Source organism: Gracilinanus agilis, chromosome 3, assembly GCF_016433145.1.
Source record: "Gracilinanus agilis isolate LMUSP501 chromosome 3, AgileGrace, whole genome shotgun sequence".
In the NCBI taxonomy this organism is placed as follows: Eukaryota; Metazoa; Chordata; class Mammalia; order Didelphimorphia; family Didelphidae; genus Gracilinanus; species Gracilinanus agilis.
Window position 1 is genome coordinate 653,829,806 of NC_058132.1, and position 14,403 is coordinate 653,844,208.

Below are 14,403 nucleotides of genomic sequence, written 5' to 3' on the forward strand. Positions count from 1 at the left end.
TGCCAGGCATTTTGTTATAACTACTGAGAAGACAAAAACAAATGCTCTGCTAACTGAGGGGAAAATCTCCCCCAGTCCTGGCAGTATATTCATTTCTTTGCCTATTTACAATAATTTACTCACCTTGAAAGCTCTTCATTTTCTTAGTGATAGACCTGTTTTTACAAGATTGTGTTGTCTGTTTTTGTTTTTAGTTTGTTTCTCCTGAAATGAGTGGTGAAATTTCCTTCCCCCAGGCTCCCACCTGGCCCAGTGAGCATCTCATTTTATGTGCTATTGCTGCCCAATTAACAACTAATTAACCTGCCCACCTGCAGCATCTGTTTCTCCCAATCCAGGGAGAGCTTGTCCCCTAGGTCCATTCTGCCTTCATTCCTCATAGCATAGAAGTTAGCTCAGGCTTTGGAAGAAGACACTCAGGCCACCATTTTGTTGGGAGATGTCTCTCCAGAGATCTCTCTCTCCTCTTTAAGAGCAAGCAGACAAGTGCCCGAGGGGAGGGACTATCTTCTTTGTGTACCCTTGTCCTCATCATCTAGTATCTTACTTAAAATATGCTGATTGATTGAGTGATAATTCATTTTAGTACAGTAAGAGGTCTATGTTCCATCTAATTAGATAAATGCCTTTATTTCTGAATTATTACCACATGTTCCAAGAATGGTGGCTCTAAGCATGGTGGCGTAGCTCTACAATGCTACTGGAGAGGTTGAGGCGGATGAATCACTTGAGTTTAGGAGTTCTGAGGTTCAGACCAGAATCAAAGAAGGTCAGAATTCCCATGCCAAACAGCACTGGGATTGGACTTTGAGTGACAGGTTTGTGCTTCAAGCCTGGAAAAGACTAGGACATCAAGTTGCAAAACAAAAGAAACAAACAATAATAACAACAAAACTCCTTTGTTCCAGACTTAGATTTGATTCTTGTCATCCAGAAGGCTTGCTCATTAGGCAAAGTTTCATAGGATCATTGACCAAGAGCTAAATAAAACCTCAGAGGCCATCCAGTCCCATTTCCTCATTTTTTACTTGAGGATGAATCCAAAGGAGATTAAATAACTTGACAAATGACAAACTCAGGTAGAAAATGTCCAAGGAAGGACTCAGGAATTCCAAACCAAGCTCTCTTTGCCTGGATCTGCTATTGTGTCTATGACAAATGATGACCTGATTGAGGAAAGACATTGGGAATCCAGACTAAGACTATTCTACTGCTTTGTTTCCTATACAATCCATGAGATTTCAAAGTACAAATATGGTAATCACATACACACACACACACACACACACACACACACACACACATACACATACACACACACACACACGGCCCATAGTAAAATAAGAGATAGTACATATACATAACTTTGCGAATCTTACAATACTTTGGAAAAACTGAGTTCCTTTGCTTCTAGAGAAAATACCTATCTTTGTCTCTGTTTTCACATTCCATTATAATCTCTAGTGGAAAAAATAGGTCATTTATTAGATTAACTTCTGGATGGTGCCAAGCACCATGCCTCATCCAAGTGCACACTTGGAATAAATATTATTGAACTGACAGCTGGAGCTGACATCTGTGGACCAGAATTATTTGTCATATCACACACTGTTTGTCTACCCAAGCTTGACTGAAAACTAGGCCCCATATAATGTTTATGGTAATGCAGAACTACTCAGTGCATCTGGTATATATGACTAGAAATTCTTTTGGCCTCCACTGATGTCCTCTTTTGATGCCTCAACATGACTTACAGATGATTCTGGGACCTCAAACCTCCTACCAGCAAAGAGCAAGTTCTGGAAAGTCCTATCAACCAGGAAAGGCGACCAGTATGACTTACTGCAAACTTTTGGAATAGAAGTACAAAAATAAACTGCAATAAAACTTTGGAAATCCCCAAAGGCAATCCAGTCAGCTGTCTTCCTATTGTTCTGTGCTGGTCCCAGCTTAATTGGTGATTGGCAGTATTTGTTTAAAAGAGAGACAGATAGACAGACAGACAGACAGACAGATAGACAGATACAGACAGATTAGATTAGATAGAATAGATAGACAGAGAGATACAGACAGATAGAATAGATTAGACAGAGATAGACAGAGAGAGGGGGAGATTAGATTAGATAGAATAGAGATAGATACAGACAGATAGATTAGATTAATAGATAGATGATAGATAGATAGATAGATAGATAGATAGATAGATAGATAGATAGACAGACGAACAGACAGAGAGGGAGATTAGATTAGATAGAATAGATGGATAGAGACAGACAGACAGCTAGATTAGATTAGATAGAATAGATAGATAAAGAGGGAGATTAGATTAGATAGATAGATAGATAGATAGATAGATAGATAGATAGATAGATAGATNGATTAGATTAGATAGATAGATAGATAGATAGATAGATAGATAGATAGATAGATAGATGGATAGATAGATACAGACAGACAGACAGCTAGATTAAATTAGATAGAATAGATAGTATAGATAGATAGATAGACTGTTGCATGAGCTCTACAGATTATACATCTCAGTGTATAATTTTATCTGAATAAAAGGTATGTTTTATCCACTTGGTTTTTCATATAAGGCTAGTTGGACCTCATTAGTTAAAATAATTATGGACCTAATTCAGGAAGTTCTGAAATGTTTTAGGACTTGATATGATTGACATGATGTTACCTAACAGACAGGTGCATCTACACTAGTACTTCTAAACTTTATATGTGTTATAAATGTCTATTCGTGTTTTTAAATGCATGAAATGAAATAAACAGGAATACAAAGGAAGCCAATTGAAACAAAAATTATTTTTTTCCATCCAAGTTCAAAATCCCCTTGCTATCTATCCATGGACATCTTAAACTTAGGAATCCCTGATCTAGAGGACCTTAACCTCTATAGAGAACTGTCAAATATATTGGCAAGCATACTTAGGGATTGAAAATTATCAGAACAAACAGCTTAAGATATCACTAAGGGGGTCACATGATTTCAAGAATATATAATCAAGTCTTGAAGTCCTGAATTCAAAGTAATTTACTCTTTTTGAGCTTCACTTTCCTCATCTGTGAAATGTGGGTGTTGGACTTTGTGACCTCTAAAGCTCCTTCTAGCTCTAAACTCTTAAAATAATCCATTAGATTGTAAGCTCCTTGAGGATAGAGGTTGTTTTTTGTTTCTTTGCACAATGCCTGGTACATAGTTGTTGTTATTCAATCATTTTAATAATGTCCAACTCTTCGTGACTCAATTTAAGGTTTTCTTTGCAAAGATACTGGAGTGGTTTGCCATTTATTTCTACAGTCCATTTTACAGATGAGGAAACTGAAACCAATAGTTTTAAGTGACTTGCCCAGGATCACAAAGCCAATGTGTGAGGCCAGATTTAAACTCATGAAGATGAGTCTTCTTCGCTTAGACCTAGCACTCTACATCACCTACCTGTACCTTTACCTCTCTATCATGAAGGTATAGATTTCATATATCTACATCCTATCATTTATCTATTCATTGTCTACATATCTATTTCTCTATCTTTCCACATATCTTTATTATCTATTTATCATCTACCATATAAGTTGTATAAGGAGCTCAGAGATGACTAACGCCACTGGTATGTAGACTTGCCAAGGCCTTTTCATGGCTGCTCATTCACTTAGTATCTACCTTTCACTAACTCTTACCTGTGGCTCCTAGAAGCCAGAGATCTTCAGACACATCCCAGTTAAATCAACTCAGCAAATGGTCTAAGCTACATTAAGACAAATGAACAGGCTCAAACTCTTTGATGAGTTGGTGAGATGTCTACCATAAACTATGTGAAGATATCCCCCACTGGAAGGGCCTCACTTAATTCTAATTCCTGCTTGAGTCAAGATACTTCTCTGCTGATGTCATTGATGTCTTTCAAAAACTAAGGACAAATAATATCCCTCATCTATACATCTATCTCTCCACTTACCTTTATCTATGTATCCATTCATCCATCTCTCTGTCTCTCTCTCTATTGATCTATCTAGTCTGTCCATCCATCCATCCTTCCATCTGTCCATCCATCTGTCATCCATCTATCCATCTATCCATTTATCCATCTGTCCATCTATCTATCTATCTATGATATTGTAAATATTTGTGATATGTAAAATTTAAATTCTTTTGAGAGTAATCTCAGGAGAGAATGTGTTATTCTCCTCATAAGGGAATGTATGTTTTATAATCTATAATGTAAAGTTTAGATTCTTTTGAGAGTAATTTTAGGATAAGAAATTTGCCATCTCCCCAGAATCCAGATAACAAACCTGTTTGGAGAAGGCACCGTGAAGATGCCTGAAGAACCTACACTGCATCATGAAGATCCAAAATGAACTTTTCGGTGCAGTTGATTGAACTATGGGGAGTTGAATGCATTTGTTTTGGATGTACGCTCTTATGCCGAAGGAGACTGCCCCCTAACTGGCTTTTTGTCAATGCAGCTAGCAATCATAAGATCATTGTTTTTGTCCTCTTTTCTTTTTATCCCCAAATCTCTGTAATTTAAAAGTTAGTTATGTTTACAAGAGCTTTAAGGGAGACTAGTCTCTCTCAGGCTCTTCAGGGGGGAATGTGATATTGGAAATTTGGGGGTCCTTGAACTAATTTTGAGGTCCCTGGTCTAAACTTCCTGTGGACATTTAGATCTCTTTTGAACTACATTTCCCATGATTCCTCTTGCATTATCACATATACAGAAAGCGTAGTAACATGGAGAAAAATATAAAGACTGAGGACTGGATTGGTACTTCCTCTTTTTTGGTGATTGTGGAGCAGCAGGAGGATGGGAGGAGCAGATAAATGGTGGGTCACTTTAAAATAATTCAACAGGCATGTGGCTTCATTTTTCTAAATGGCTTTCAATAAACCCTTTGAAACCATGATATGTTTAATTTTATCACTCTACATTAATTTTATTTCTTACACATCTCTCTGTCTCTCTCTCTCTCTAGTCTGTCCATTCATCCGTTTTTGCATCTGTCCATCCGTCTAGCCATCTATCTATCTATCTATCTATCTATCTACCTATCTATGTCTCTTTGTCTATCAACATACCGTTCCATCCCACTAGAATGCCAATCTTCTGACTCCAAGGACAGTGGCTTTCCCACTACACCAGAGTAATTATCCTTAGCTATTTTCAGGTTCTGTTGCCAGGTCCATTTATTCTGTGAAGCTCACATCTAGCCACGCCATCTTCAGAGTGGGACCCAAAACATGAGTATTCTTCTATTAAAAACAGCATGCCACAGCAGAAAGAGTATTGGATTTCAACACTTGGGGCCTGGCTGTGTTCCTGACAACTGGAGTGAACATGAACAAGTTGCAAAACTCTCTAGACCTCCGTGTTTCACCTATAAAATGAAAGACTTGAACTCTATTTCACTTTTAACTCCAAATCTATGAATCTATGAGATGTCATTTGTTCTACCCTTTTATAGTTCAATTAAATCTATCTCATCCAGATTTTATTCCTTTCCTAGTGACTAAATGATAGCTAAACTTGCCTGAAAGGTCTGTGATTCCCTAAATACAATGTAGAAAATGTCAAAGATTGTCAACTCTTTGAGGGCAGGCATTATTTCATTTTTGTCTCTGCATCACCAGTGGTTAACATAATGCCTCATAGGTAGTAGTACGTGCATAATAAATACTGATTTTTAGAAAATAAAAAGTGAATGGATAAAGGACTCTGTGGGATGTGTGTGTGTGTGTGTGTGTGTGTGTGTGTGTGTGAGAGAGAGAGAGAGAGAGAGAGAGAGAGAGAGAGAGAGAGAGAGAGAGAGAGAATGTGTGCATATTTACAGATAAATTGACAGGAAACTAGATAAAGCATTTACATTCAGATTCATATTTATGATTGAATTGGGGCACAGTTAGCTCCTATAAAGAAGAAGAATCTTGAATAGAAGCATGTCTGAAAGACAAATTAGGTTTTGCATTAGAAAGGAAAACAGATGAGATACCCGGTTAAAATAATGGCCCTAAGGACACCAGGTCTAAATACATCAGCCTTGGCATTTTTCAGATCAAAGGACCATAAACTCAGAGGAAAAAGGGACCTGGGAGACCAGAAGGCCATTTATTTAGATTTTGAAGGGAAAGAAGAGGTCACCTAATGCAATCTTTTCAGTTTACACTTGAAAGAAGTCTAGTTCAGAGAGCTAAGGCCACTTGCTTGAGTTAGACATTGGAAAGGAATGGAGATAAGTCAGTCCAAAGTCTAGAAACCAGTTGCATGTGGGAGGTGAGAAGGAGTCAATTCTGCCTCTGCCTTTACATGTTTGCCTCTATAAATGAGATCACCAAACTGGATCCTGAAATGAATAAGAAGCTGGTACTACAAGTCTGTAGATGAACAGGTATATTCCCATCACATTCCTTTGTTTACTTTTCTTCCTACATCCCCCTCACTTCCTTGCTATTCCATTGCCTCCTACTCCAGAACAGAGGACATTGCTGTTGTTATTTACAGTTGTGTCTGACTCTTTGTGATCCCACTTGAGGGTTTCTCAGCAAAGGCACTACAGTAGTTTGTCATTTCCTTCTCCAGCTCATTTTACAGATAAGGAAATTGAGGCAAATAGGGTCACGTGACTTGCCTAGGGTCACACAGCCAGTAAATTCTGAGTCCATATTTGAACTTGGGTCTTTATGACTCCAGGCTGAACATTCTTTCTACCACATAACCAGCAAAACCTAGAACTAAAATCATCATCCATCATGGTCAAGCAAAAAAGGGAAGGAATGGAGCATCAGAAAAGTCAGGGTTGTCCTCTGGATGTAACCAATCTTCATCAAGTCACTTAGTTATTCTATTCCTGTTTTCTCACCTACACCCTATTTATGACTTCCCAGACCATAAATCCATTCCTTGGTCTCCATTGCCTGTATGTACCATCTCTCTTATTCAAATGTAAGCTCTCTGAGAGGGCAGGGATGGTTTCCATTCTGTATTTGTATCCCCAACATTAACACAGAGCTTTGTATGTACATTTTAAGTTCTTAATAAATGCTTTTAAACCATTCAATGGAATGGGTAGAAGGATCCCTACTCCAATTGTTTCCCAGAGTGGCAGCTCGTGAACATGAAATGAAAGCCCAGTCATGAAAAGACTTGGGAAAAGAAGTCTTATTCAACATCGAACTATTCCATTTGAGTGAGTGAGTCATGAATATAACAGTCTCTCTTTCTACCTTATTAGCATGAACATTAATTAAATTGACTTCTTATCAAATTAGTCAAGTGTTTCCAAACTAGCTAATTGTTCTGTACAACTAAAACCTCTTTTTAATTTGGTTTCCAAAATGAAATAATTCAGTAGGTTAAAATGGAGCTACTACTCTCCCTCCCATCCACTTCCCACCCCCTTCCCCATAGCCTCACACATACCATCCTCCTCCTGTTATTGCTCTGATGCGAGCTTGAAGAATTTGTGGTGGTAACTCCCCTACCATGTTGGTGGTTGGGAAGCCATCCAAACCCCCTGCTGATGCAAATAGTCCTTGGGGGAGGAAGGAACAAAGTTGTCCATTTATGTTGCATGGAGAGCATAATGTTGGGCTTTGTTGGGTCATCTAGTCTGGGGCTAGGGCATGATTTGGAAAGGAATGTTCTTGAAATGATTTACTATGCAATGGAGCTAAAGAATGGTGAGATACAGCCATGTGATTGGTGCTCTTAAGGTGGAAGAGAAATTGACTCAGGAAAACTAGACTGGAGGAAATAGCTTAAACCCTAACAAGGCTAGAAAATTAATTCCTCCTCATGTCTTGTTCCAGTTGTGAGCTCAAAGCCACACAGTACAATGTGCTCAGGATAAAGAAAGTTGGTTTTGCAGTGGGAACATGTGTGTGTTGTGGGAAGGGTCTGATCACTTTTAAAAGAATACAGGAAATGGTTGGCTTTCTTCACAAATAACTTTGTCTTCAAGGGTGTTTGGTACAAGGGATCTGACATTAAAAAGGCCCAGGTTCAAATCCTGACTTTCACATCAAACTCTGGGGAAGCCATTTAACTTCTAATTGTCTCAAGCAACTTCTGAAGTTTATTTAGGAAAGTCTTTGTTTTTCCTCAAACTTATATTAGGTAGAGGGCAGCTAGGTGGCTCCATGGATTGAGAACCAAGGCCAGAGACTGGAAGAATTGGGTCCAAATCTGGCCACAGACATTTCCTAGCTATGTGACCCTGGACAAGTCATTTAACCCTTTGCCCTTACTACTTTCTTTTTGCCTAGCCTTTACTACACTTCTGCCATGGAACCAATACATAGTATTGATTCTAAAATGGAATGTAAGGGTATTTAAAAAAAATAGGAAAGATCTCTAAAAGGAGTTGGCATTTGAGCTAAATCTTGAAGTAAGGAATTCTCCTAGAAGTGAGATATAGGTAAGGAGAATCAGTATTCCAGTGCAAATATATGTAGATGGAGATGCAGCATTGTGCTCAAGAAAGAGATAATAGGCCTGGGTGGTGGGGCCATAATGCATGTGGAGGGCAGGTATTTGTAAAGATGGAAAAACAGGACAGGTTGGGTCTGGTTGTGATGACTTTTAAATTCTAAATTTAATTCCAAAATTGGAATGAAACTCCAATTCTAAGCTCTAAGGAGTTTAAAGTTCACTTTATAAATATATTTATATTACATTTATATAGTTTCTATATGATCTTATGCTCATATTTATATTAGTTGATATTATATTTATATTGTTTATATTTGGTTTTAAGGGCAATAGGGAGCCATTGGAAATTAATGAGTAGTAGATAACACAATCATACTTACCCTGTAGGAAAATCATTTTGGCAGTGATGTAGAGGACATATGGATTGGGGGAGAAACAAGACAGAGAGACAAATTAGAAGTCTATTGCAATAGTCTAAGTGAGAGGCATTGAATGCCTGAATTAAGATGGAAAAAAGGGGATATATATGAGAAGTGAAAGACACCTTGAATATAGCATGAAGTCCAAACCCTCTCATTTTATAGATAAGAGAACTGAGGCCCCATGAGGCAGAACAACTTATCCCTGGTACACAAGAATGAATAATAGAGGTAGATTTTGAACCCAAGTCCTCTGACTCCATATACAACATTCTTTCCACTGAATCATACAACCTCTCAAACCAAGTTTCCATCTTAGTTAAGCCATAAAATATATATCAAGATAATCTAAGGAGACAGAATTCTACACTGAAAATAGAAGTCCAACCAGCTTTGGATCTTAGTTTATACTGAGATATAAAACTGTAGGTGAGAGTAGAAGATTTGTCAGGTTCCTTAAGCCAAGACCTCCTATTCAGATTGTCAGCAATTACTCAGAATTATTGGCTTCCTGGGTTTCCACTCACCATGGTTCATGTTCCTTCAAAATAACTTGTGGGGAAGCATTTTCTTTCTGGGAAGAACTCAGCATAGCCTACCCACCACATAGCTCAGAGTCAAAAAAGTGACCTAGAATCATATCAATGTGGGGGAAAGAGAAAAATGTTTCCTAGTAGGATTAGATTCCAAATGCACATTTCCAGCATTCCAAGTTATTTACATGCCAATCTAGGAACTCACGTGAGTGCCCTCAAGGCACTGACACTGAAGAATTCAAGGGGGTGACCAAGAATGTCTGAAAGTGCAGACCTTATAAGCAAGAAGAAGAATAAAGATATGCTTTTGGAGGGTTCTTAACCTGGTGACTATGAACCTGTTTTTGGTTTTGTTTTTGCATATATTTGAATAACTGAATTTTAATGTAATTGACTTTTTTTGTAATTCCATGTATCTAATTTTATTTTTTAAATATATTATTCTGAGGAGTCAACAGGCTTCACCAGACTGCCAAAGAGATGTCTAACATCCAAAAAGGTTAAGAATCCCTGTTTTAAGGATATCTTGAAACACAGCTAAAACCAGCAGGCATCAGCTAGGAGAAATGAAGATAATTCAGAAAGAACACAGACAGAAGGAAAGACAAACAGATGGACAGACGTTAGACTAGATTATGGACAGAAAACAGATAGATTACAAATAGACAATAGATTCCCAGAAAACAGAGACTACAGTCTATAGACAGAAAACAGACTACAGAAAGACAACAGACACAGACAGACTACTGGCAGACTGACAGAAAGCTCTACTGTGTATGTATGTGGAAGTCTGGATTAGGGCAGATCCTGAGAGCAAAATTCTCCAACAGCTTGAAATGAATTCTATCACTAACATATATACTACTATTTGTTCAGCTACTCCCCAAATTTCCAATTCTTTGCCATCACAAAAAATAGTGTTGTAAAGGGTTTTTTTTGTTGTTGTTGTTGTGTTGTTTTGTTTTGTTTTTACAAATAGGTCTTTTCTCCTTTTTTAAATTATCTCTTCAGGATACAGATCCAGTAGGATCAAAAGGTATACTCAATTTCGTGGCCCTTTGAGCATAGTTCCAAATTGCCCTCCAGAATGTATGGATCAGTTCACAACTCCACCAACAATACATTGGTGTCCCAGTTTTGCTACATCCCCTCCAATATTGATCGCTTTCCTTCACTGTCATATTGGTCAATCTGATAGGTGTGAGGTGGCACCTCAGAGTTGTTTTAAGTTCATTTCTCTAATCAAGAAGGATTTAGAAATTTTTTTTTCATATGATTATTGATACTTTTGATCTCTTCATCTGAAAATTGCTTGCTCATATCCTTTGACTACTTGTCAATTGGGGAATGATTTGTATTCTTTTAATTTTGACTTAATTTTCTTTAAATCTGAAAACTAAGTGCTTTATCAGAAAAAAAAATTGTTATAAACTTTTTTCCCAGTTTTTTTTGTTTTCTTCTAATCAAATGCTCTTTAATTTAATATAATCAAAATTATACATTTTACATGTTATAATGTTCTTTATCTCATTTGGTCATAAATTCTTCTCTATAGTTCTGCCAGGTAAACTATTCTATGTTCCCCTAATTTACTTATGGTATCACTCTTTAAATCATATATCCATTTTGACCTAATCTTGGTATAAGGCAGTGATAGGCAAACTACTGCCCACGGGCCAGATGTGGCCCCCTGAAATGTTCTATCCCACTGCACGACATTATTCCTTATCTGACAAATACAAAGAGTAGGATACAATACAATGAAACTTCAAAAGAGTTGCCTTAGAAACAGACTGACAAAGGAACATTGCCTTTTCTTTGGTCCCCTCTTTAAAAAAGTTTGCCCATCACTGGTATAAGGTATGAGATACAGGTCTATACCTGCTTTCTGTCATACTGTTTTCTAATTTTCCCAACACTTTTTGTTAAATAATGAATTCTTTTTCCAGATAACTCTTTATAGTTATCAAGCAGTAGGTGCTAAAGTCAATTACCCCTATATATTGTATATCTAAACTATTCCATTAATTTACCACCATTAATTTATTTATTTCTTCAGTAACTCAGACTGTTTTGTTGATTACTGCTTTATAATACAGTTTGAGATCTGGTACTGTTGGGCCACCTTCTTCATTTTTTTATTAATTGTTTTGATATTCTTGCCCTTTGGTTATTCAAGATTAATTTTGTCATTATTTCTTCTAGTTCTATAAAATAATTATTTGGTAGTCTGATTGGCTTGGCACTGAATAATAAATTAATTTAGGTAGAATTGTCATTTTTATTATATTAGTTTGGCCTACCCCTGAGCAATTAATATTCTTCCAGTTGTCTATATCTGACTTTGTGTGAAAAGTGTTTAATAATTGAGTTCATATAATTTCTGTGTTTGTGTCAGCAAGTAGATTCCCAGGTATTTTATGTTGTCTATAATTATTTTTAATGGAATTTCTATTTCTATCTCTGACTGCTGAACTTTGTTGGTAATATATAGAAATGCTGATGATTTATAAAATAATAATATGTATGTATTATTGTTTTATATCCTGCAACTTTACTAAAGTTTCAATTAGTTTTTAGTTGATTCTCTAGGATTCTCAAAGTGAAGGACTTATGAAAAAAAAATACTATTCACCTGCAGAGAAAGAACTTTTAGAGTCAGATGCAGATCAAAGCAAACTATTTTTCACATTCATTTATTTACAGTTTTATTTTGGGATTTTGGTTTTATATCATTATTTTCTTACCACAACGACCAATATAGGAGTATGTTTTACATGAGAATTCAGGTATAATCCAGATCAATTTGCTTTCTCTCTCTGAGAGCGGATAGGGAAGAGAGGGAGGGAAACAATTTGGATCTCATACTTTCCAAAAACATGTTGAAAATTTTTATTATGTGTAATTCATAAAATAAAATATCTTTGAATAATTCAAGAATATCAACTTTGAATACAAAGGTATCAATAGTACTCACTATTCATAAAGATTTTTTTCTCAAAGGCCTCCTTACCATACATATTCTCGAAAATCAAAGTTGACACTGAAGTGACAATTTCATAAGAATCATGTAACTCAATGACAAATAAGGCGTAGAGTAGAATCTGAAAACCATTTGGACCAGCAGTTCTTAGCCTGACACCCTAATATTTTAAAATATTTCAATAATTATATTTTAAATAGCTTTATAATCCTATGTATTCTATTTTTTAACTTTGGTAACATGTAGAGGTCTAAAAGCTTTACCATTCTGCCAAAGAGGTCCATGGTAGACATGAAAAGTTCAAGATTCTTGATTTTTTTAAATCAATGTATTAAATGTATTATATACTTAAAAAAACAGCTGTACAAAATAGAAATTCAGTTTCATATACAGTGCTCTTTTTCTGTTCTTTTTTTCTGTAAATAAAAATGCTAACATTTATTGGTATTTGTTAAATTCAGAATATCAAAATGTATATTATCAATGAAATTAAAATGAATAAAAATTCTTTTTTCAAAAAAATACTACCTTGATATGATTGTTGATCCAAAGTTTTAACTGGCAATGTAAAATTCTTCAGACATAGCAACTCATAAAAACTATCCTAGTAACACATAGAGGAAAGTTGATCAGTACTGGCAGAGAGAAGAGACATTTCTTTTTATTCAAGTTAAAATTATTTATTTGTTACATTAAAATATCCTGGCAACTCCCTCCCTCACTCTTCTCCCTCCATCAAAGAAAGTATCATTTGACAAAGATATGTAGATAGATAGATAGATAGATAGATAGATAGATAGAAGGAAAGTCTTGTTTATTTCTCTTCATCAGTTCTTTCCCTGGAGGTATATATACATGTTATTCTTCAAAAAGTATTTCAGCTATTGTATATAATGTACTCTTGGTTCTAATCATTTCACTCTTCAAAATTTCATATGTCTTCCCATTTTTTTAAAAACTGACTTACTCATCAATTTTTACATATTAATAGCATTCCATCACAATCAGATGCCACAACTTGTTTAGCCATTTTTCAATTGATGGGCATCCCTTCAATTTCCAGGATTTTTTGTCACCACAAAGAGAGCCATTATGAATATTTTGGAACATATAAATTCTTTCCTTTTTCTTAATCATCTTATGAAATAAGTCTAATAGTGATATTACTGAGTCAAAAACTTACCAAAGAAAAAAATTCATTAAAAAATTAGAATGGGGGGGGGGGGCAGCTGGGTAGCTCAGTGGATTGAGAGTCAGGCCTAGAGACGGGAGGTCCTAGGTTCAAATCTGGCCTCAGACACTTACCAGTTGTGTGACCCTGGACAAGTCACTTGACCCCCATTGCCTACCCTTACCACTCTTCTGCCTTGGAGCCAATACACAGTATTGACTTGAAGATGGAAGGTAAAGGTTTAAAAAAATTAGAATGGGCAAGGGGAAGGTGATAAATTTTTAGGACAACAAGAAATAATGAACCGAAATAAAAATGGGGGAAAAGAATTATGAAATGTCTTACTACAAAAGTGACTGACCTGGAAAACAGATCAAGAATAGAAGATTAAGAATTCTACAATTACTTGAAAGTTATGATAAAGGAGAGAGAGAGAGAGAGAGAGAGAGAGAGAGAGAGAGAGAGAGATGCTACACATCAAGAAAGTATTAAAGAAAATTTGCCCTGAAATTTTGGAATGAAAGGATAAAATACAACTTGAAAGAATTCATCAATCACCACCTCAACAGGAAAGCTCTCAGGAACATTATTGCTATATTGAACATTTTTTTAGGAAAAGTTTAAATACTATGGAGCTACAATCAGGATAAAAGAAAAAATATTTTAAAATTTTTAGTTTGGAGATTACAAATTTTAGAGGTTTGAGGAATAGGAGAATTAGGTTCTACTGTGGTTCTAGTCCTGATTAGCACTACAATGAACCATCTTCCATAGTCTGAGTTCAAAGTCAATTAATTCCATTCTTCAGTACCTTAAATTTTCAGAGAATGTATTCTCCATTTAGAATATA